Source organism: Mus caroli, chromosome 6 (assembly GCF_900094665.2).
Source record: "Mus caroli chromosome 6, CAROLI_EIJ_v1.1, whole genome shotgun sequence".
NCBI lineage: Eukaryota > Metazoa > Chordata > Mammalia > Rodentia > Muridae > Mus > Mus caroli.
Window position 1 is genome coordinate 67,231,561 of NC_034575.1, and position 7,125 is coordinate 67,238,685.

Sequence of the window (7,125 nt, forward strand, 5' to 3'; positions counted from 1 at the left end):
ATGTAAATAGAAGAATCAGTAAAGGAAAAATTCAGAAAAATACGGATATCACTAAGCAAGTATGAAAAGTATGTAGTAAAAAAAGTAAGAAACAAATATTTTCTATATACTCCTAACCAAGACAGTTTCCCAACATCACCACATCAGCACATAGTTGCTTCCTGCTGACACACTCAGGAAGGATGGAGACTGTGTCATCACAATGTCCCCACAGGTACCTGAAATAATGAATATATTGGATACCAGATATATAGAACTATAAAAAGATCAACTCCTCATATTCAATCAACATAGTTTGTGATAAATTGTTACAGAATGAAAAGAAAAACAATACTGTGGTATTTTTCTGAATTTTGGTGTATAGAATATTTATACCAAAACATAAGACGCATGGAAGACATTATTTTATACTGGGCTCTGTAAACATTTTCTTCAGTTTTTCAGGCATGCTAGGTGTCAGGCAGAAGGAGGAAGTGTGCATAGCCAGGGCTGTGTGTGATGTACACTGCTGTTGAGACTCTTAAGGAGGTTTGTGTAGGAGGCTGAAGCACTGTGGGGGGATAACTATAATCATTCTGACAGTAATAAACTGCCAGGTCTTCAGCCTGCACACTGCTGATGGTGAGAGTGAAATCTGTTCCAGATCCACTGCCTGTGAAGCAATCAGGGACCCCAGATTCCCTAGTGGATGCCCAGTAGATCAGCAGTTTAGGAGACTGCCCTGGTTTCTGCTGGTACCAGGCCAAGTAGTTCTTTTGGTTTCCACTGTATAGTCAGACTCTGACTGGACTTGCAGCTCATAGTGACCTTCTCTCCTGCTGACACACTCAGGAAGGATGGAGACTGTGTCATCACAATGTCCCCACAGGTACCTGAAATAATGAATATACAGTGAAAATGCATATCTACACTAATATATATGTATTATAATTACAGTTGTAATTTGTCATTTAAATGTCCTTAAAATGTCATAATATCAAAACATTATTGTGTAAGAAATACTATACACTGGCATATATTATAAATTGCTTATTACAAAGATGAAACTTTGAAAAGGTTTAAGTACTTTAAATTTCTTACCAGATACCCAGAGCAGCAGGGACATGAGGACCTGAGTCTGTGATTCCATCTTGCTCCACCTGCCTTCCAGATGTAGATCAGTCACAATGCAAAGGCCTGGTTTATAAATTCTGAGCAGGGGGGCTGGGCTAGAGGAACCCATGCAAAGCTGACAGAAAATAAAAAGCAAATGCCTGGGCAATGTGTGAGTGAGTGCCTGGTGTCAATCAGCAGGCAAAAATGTCACCAGAGAAAGCATAAGAAAACACTGAAAGTGATTGGCTTCCTCATCACCAACAGAAATCTACTGTGTCATCTTAAAGGTTTGGTTAAAATCCAAGACATATTTAAATCAGGTGACTTTTTTGAAACTTACGGAGGGCTATCTCAGATTAACCATTCTGCAAACATGATAAGATATGCTGAGAAAAAAATCACAAGAACACAGGAAAGAAACAGAGCAAGAAAAATGTCCTATAAAAAATAGTAATGGATAGGAAGGGAAAGAAAACATTTTTAAAAATGAAGCTAAATTTGTTTATTGTCTCTCATCCTCATATCTACTCTTACAAGGGAACATGAACAGTGCCTCAGACATTTGGGACCCAACTTCCAAAATAAACATGTGACAGAGATGCAAGAGGAAGGCCAGATTAGCTCTTTGGAAATCCTTGAGGACATTAGTTTAAGCATAGGATCAGAGAAGATTTAATCTCAAAGCAAAGGCAAACCCAACAGAAACTAACAATCAATCATGTTTCCCACAGCTTCAGGGAACTTAAAGAGGGTTCTAACTTTGGGAAAATGGCAGAGAATAAAACAAATCGGTTTTCTCCACCTCATCATGCCTGGACATCATCAATACCAAAAAGATTTATTCCACAAAGGCATGTTCTAGAGAAGTCTAGAAATTAGCAGGATTAAAACTGGCTAAATATGGTCTTGCTCACACTTCAAAAATTCTCCAGAAGGGGGCATACCACCCTAAATCAAGAAATAAATTTACAGAGACTAGCAGACCACAACATCAGAGATTTTTTACATCTAAAGGAAAAAAAAGTTTGAGTGTTTTTCATATCAGTAGCGATAACAGATATGAAAAACCACCTGCATTCAGATTAGTGAATTATGAGAGTATATATATGAGGTAAATTATAAATATAGTATTATGTGTAACATACAAGAAACAGAAAAATAAACAAAATATCATGACAATGAAATTCATATCTGTATTCCAGAATGGAGAGATAGAAGTAATAGATCCATAAGATTACAGCTATCCTAGGGTACAAAATTTCTAGGCCACTCTAATCTATGCATGGAGACAAGATTTCAAGATGTATGTCATTAATCAACTACCTAAGATAGCACTTGGTATTTGATATCCAAAGTGAATTATTCATCTGATATTAATGTGTTAACATTAAACCAAAATATTGTTGAAATTAAATATGCATTTAATCAGTATCCATTTTTCTTCTATTTTACATTAAGTATATAATGCAAATTATACAGCAATTTTTCAGGTATAAAACACTAAATAATTTGTGATAAGAAATGTTCAGATCTCATTTATAAACTACTAACATACCAACATAACAGAGAGACGATTTGTGGGTTAAGAAAGCTCTGAGTCTCTGGTGTTGGCAGACCTGGATGTCCCCGAGGACAGCAGGGCTCCAGGGATACAGATAAAGCTGGTAATCTGATGGAAGCAGGCCACTGAGACTGCAAGGAGAGTTGTTTGTCCTGAGTGGCAGCAGGCTTCCAGAGATACAGGCAGAGCTGGTAGTCACTGATGACTTCAGGTAGTCACTGATAACTTCAGGCCTCTAGATGTCCCAGGTTTCATTAGGCCTCCAGGATTGCCAGTAGAGCTGTGGGTCGTTAATGATCACAAGGCCTCTTAATGCCTCACAATTTATTCTGACCCCTAAATATTGTTAGTTCTTTGTGGTGTTTTATTAAAGAAATTTTAAAATATTTTGAAAATTTATAGATGCATACAGTAAATTTTTATCATATTTCCTCCCACTCCTCCCAAATTTATCCCCTCTCCCAACTTTATGCTCTCTCTCTGTCTCTCTTGCTCCCTCTAATACCCTACTATTTCTAAAATTCTAATTTGAGCTACTCATACACTTGCAGGGGTGGGGCCATCCACTAAGAGCATGATAGACCTACCAGAGGCCACATCCTGAGTATGCACATTTCTCCATCCTCTAGCAGCCACCAACTGTTAGCAGCTCTCCAGCAAAAAGTAGACACCATGAGATCTGCCCTCCACCACTGACTGGCTTGAGCTCATGTGGGTTTTACACAGACACAGCTCCAATGAGTTCCCTAAGTGGTTCAGTCATTAAATCTTCTCTGATCCTACACTTAAACTAACGTTCCCCAAGATTTCCACAGAGCTAATATGGGCTATTTCTTGTATCTCTGTCCCATGTTTATTTTGGAAGTTGGGAACCAAATGTCTGAGGCACTGTCCATGTTCTCATTATCAGAGTAGATATGATAATGAGAGACAATGAAAAAATTTAGCTTCATTTTATTAAAAACTTTTTCTTTCCCTTCCCATCCATTACTATTTTTTATAGGACATTTTTCTTACTCCGTTTCTTGTATTCTTGTAATTTTCTTGAAAGAAAGAATCTGTCAGATGTTGTGGTGCATGCCTATAATCTTAGGATTTGGAAAATGGAAGCGAGAAGATCAGGAACTCATAATTATCCTTGGCTATATAGTGAGTTCAAGGCCAGCCTGGGCTTCATGGGATCCTGTCTCAAAAAAAAGAAAAAAATCTCATTTTGTTATAGCTATGACCACATGATGGAGCGTGTTTCCAAATTGCATGGCTTGAGGCAACTAGACACCCTTTTAGAAGAATTTGTGTTTGTTTCCTTAAATGAAATGATCAAGAGATACTAGATGAAATAAAATATAGAACAAATATTCAGGGCTCAGAAAAGTGCCATCTGCCCTCACCTGTCAGTAGAGGGATTCAGTAACCTTGAGCACAATCTCCATGAGTCTCAGTTTCCTGCCTACCAAAACACTACAGGACCTCACCAGTACATCATGGAAAAACAGTCTCTCCCACCATAGGCCTGCTCCAACTGTCATCAAAGGAATCCCTCTAAGGGTCTTACTAATGTGTTTTCAAAGTAAGTCCTGCTAGAGGATGGGATAACATTCCCTCTCAAGGTCTCTCTTCCTATAGTGTTTCTCTTGTACTTGAATAAGGTAGCAACAGCCTGGGACCCTGTCTCCTGACCTACTGGGCTCCTTGCCAGGCTGCTGCCCCTAGTGGTAGGTTATGGAGACACACCAGTTTAGCCTCCTGTCATGTGTTCATCCCATATCTTCTTTCCTTCTGATGATCAAAATCCATCTCTATGCAAATGGTCAGGACATTCTTATTTGCAGTAAGTGAAAGATTTCCAAAGTAATGGTAAGGTTGGGGTTCACTGCTATAAACTGTGTAGAATTCATCCAGAATAGAAAATGTTTACCTTAACTCTTAGGAACTAGGACTCTGAGAGCTTAATGGGGTTATGCATTCCAGGTTTCTTGAGGTATGCAAAAAACCCATAGATATTAAGGCAAATTCTAGTGCCATCCCCTGATGCCTCAACAAAGAGCGGAGACAGCATTCCAGCTCACTCTCCAGTCCCTAGCTTGTTAATATTATATTATTATAATAGATATTACTTGATCTATCCAATGCCATCAGTGTATTCATGAAAAGAATGAGTCTATTATGGGGTGTTTATCTCTGATTCCCATAGGTCAGATGAAATCTCATCATAAGAAATGTCAAATCTGTCATGCATGTATACTGTCTTCCCACACTTATTTAGGTGTTGCCTTCTTCGGAGACCTCCTCTTACTGCTCCCTAGAAAACCTTATCTTCTTTTTTGCTTCACATATTAGGTATTTTCTGTGGTAATTTGTCTATGTGTTGTCATCAGAAAGCAAGCTTCCTGAGGATGAGAGAATTCATTTTTCTCAAGGTTATATCTTCATTTGAAGGGTGATACACATTTTGGGCAGTCAGTAAATATCAAATGAACAATTGTCAGACTCCTTCCAGTTGAGCAGAAAATTATTTAGGGATAAATAGAAACTATCCCACCTGCATCTTCCATGAGAGTTTATAGTGATTTTAAAACAGAGAGAGAACAATTATTTAGCCTGTCTCTAACATTATGCTGTCTCAACCTCTATAGCTAAAGATGGGCTGTGTGCAGAGAAAGGTCAAGCATTGCCAACCTGACTGGATTGGACTGAAATAGGAGATGCACCTCTGAGTGTGTCTGTGAAGGTGTTTCGAGGAAGATGCAACAGAGGAAGGAGGACCTACCCTGAATTTGAGGGACACGATCCCAAGGGTTGTGAGAGGATCTCAAACTGAACCAAAGGGAAACAAGGGGCCTAGGAGATGGCTCAGCAGGTAGAGCTTGCTGAACAAGTCTGGGGCATGAATTTGATCACTGGATCCCATGGTAAAAAGAGAGATTAGGCTCCTTCATGTTGTCCTCTTCAGAGTCCACAGAGCAGTGATTCCATCAGGACATGTATGCCATGGTATCACATACAATGATAACTTTTAAGGAAAAAAGCACCCAGCTGAGCATTGGCCTTTCCTATCCTGTTTATTGACCAGCACAGAAAACCATAACCCCTTTTATCCATGCCTTCCTTTTGGTAAGAAAATGTATCTTCTGAAGTGTGAGTCAAGCCACAGCCACACTCCCTGAGGTGTGGTCACAGGCAAGGCATTTCAATGTAAAGGTTCATAACTATTTTTCCTTGTTGGCTGTCAAAATGGGCAGTTCGATATTTAATTGCATTTGGGTATTTTTAATACAATGATGATGCTTCTCTCAATCTGGGTTTTAGTAGACTCTGCATAATGTTTTTCCATAGGGGGTAAAATGCCCCAGATAGGACTAGACTTGGTGTTTGCTAATAGGATTGTTCAAAAGGAAGGCATCTTCCTGAACTACTTTTGAACTACAAAGGTGTTTCTGTCAGTGGCTAAGGGGACAGGGCACTTAATGCTGGAGCAGGTGGCTTTTGGGGGGGCTAGAAGACATCTGCTGTGCACAGAGCTGACAAAAATAGTCTCTCCCATTGAATGTGACTGGTCTCCACATGGAAACAGGCGTTTGAAGATCATACAGGTGAAGCAGTTGGGATGGTAGGTCTTGCCCAGTGCACTTACCACCTCGCCCTACACGAACTCCCCAAATCCGAGGCATTGTGTCCAGTACATCCTCTGGTAGTCCAGGGTACACAGATAATCCCTGTTCTTTATGAAAAAGCCTCCCTGGGCCAGGTCACAGCAGCATACTTTTCAGGTAAAACATTTGATATGGAAATGCTTGGTCTCAACCAGAAGCACTTCCCCTTTGCAAGGTTCCCCTCATTTATGTCAGAAAATGACAGGCTTCGCTGATGAGTGGTGTACTAGCTGGTTTTGCATGTCAACTTGACAAAGGCTGGAGTTACCACAGAGAAAGGAGCTTCAGTTGGGGAAATGCCTCCATGAGATCCAGCTGTAAGGCACTTTCTCAATTAATGATCAAGGGGAGAGGTCCCCTTGTGGGTGGTGCCATCTCTGGGCTGGTAGTCTTGGGTTCTATAAGAGAGCAGGCTGAGCAAGCCAGGGGAAGCAAGCCAATAAACAACATCCCCCCATGGCCTCTGCATCAGCTCCTGCTTTCTGACCTGCTTGAGTTCCAGTCCTGACTTCCTTTGGTGATGAACAGCAGTGTGAAAGTGTAAGCTGAATAAACCCTTTCCTCCCCAACTTGCTTCTTGGTCATGATGTTTTATCCAGGAATAGAAACTCTGACGAAGACAAGTGGTGAGGGTCCAGAGGATGGGCCATTTTTTCTTTCACCATGGCAACCGGGTCCTTGGCTGAGGGCACCGAAAGCAACAGGAATGAACTCTAGGCATACACACAGAAACTATGGTCTCTGAGGAGACTGTGAGGCACCCACACCGAGATTTGCATATTCTTAGGTCCTGTTCTACTCTGACATTTCTCCCAA

General features: G+C 40.4%; 1 pseudogene across 1 annotated transcript; it reads right to left on the bottom strand.

Annotated features, from left to right (window-relative positions):
- Positions 1-449: 449 nt before the first annotated feature.
- LOC110295657 lies at positions 450-1,129 on the bottom strand (annotated as a pseudogene). The gene is made up of 2 exons (XR_002378107.1): positions 1,081-1,129; positions 450-872 (listed from the first exon to the last, which is right to left on the bottom strand). The product of XR_002378107.1 is annotated as an immunoglobulin kappa variable 4-1-like (transcript).
- Positions 1,130-7,125: the final 5,996 nt, after the last annotated feature.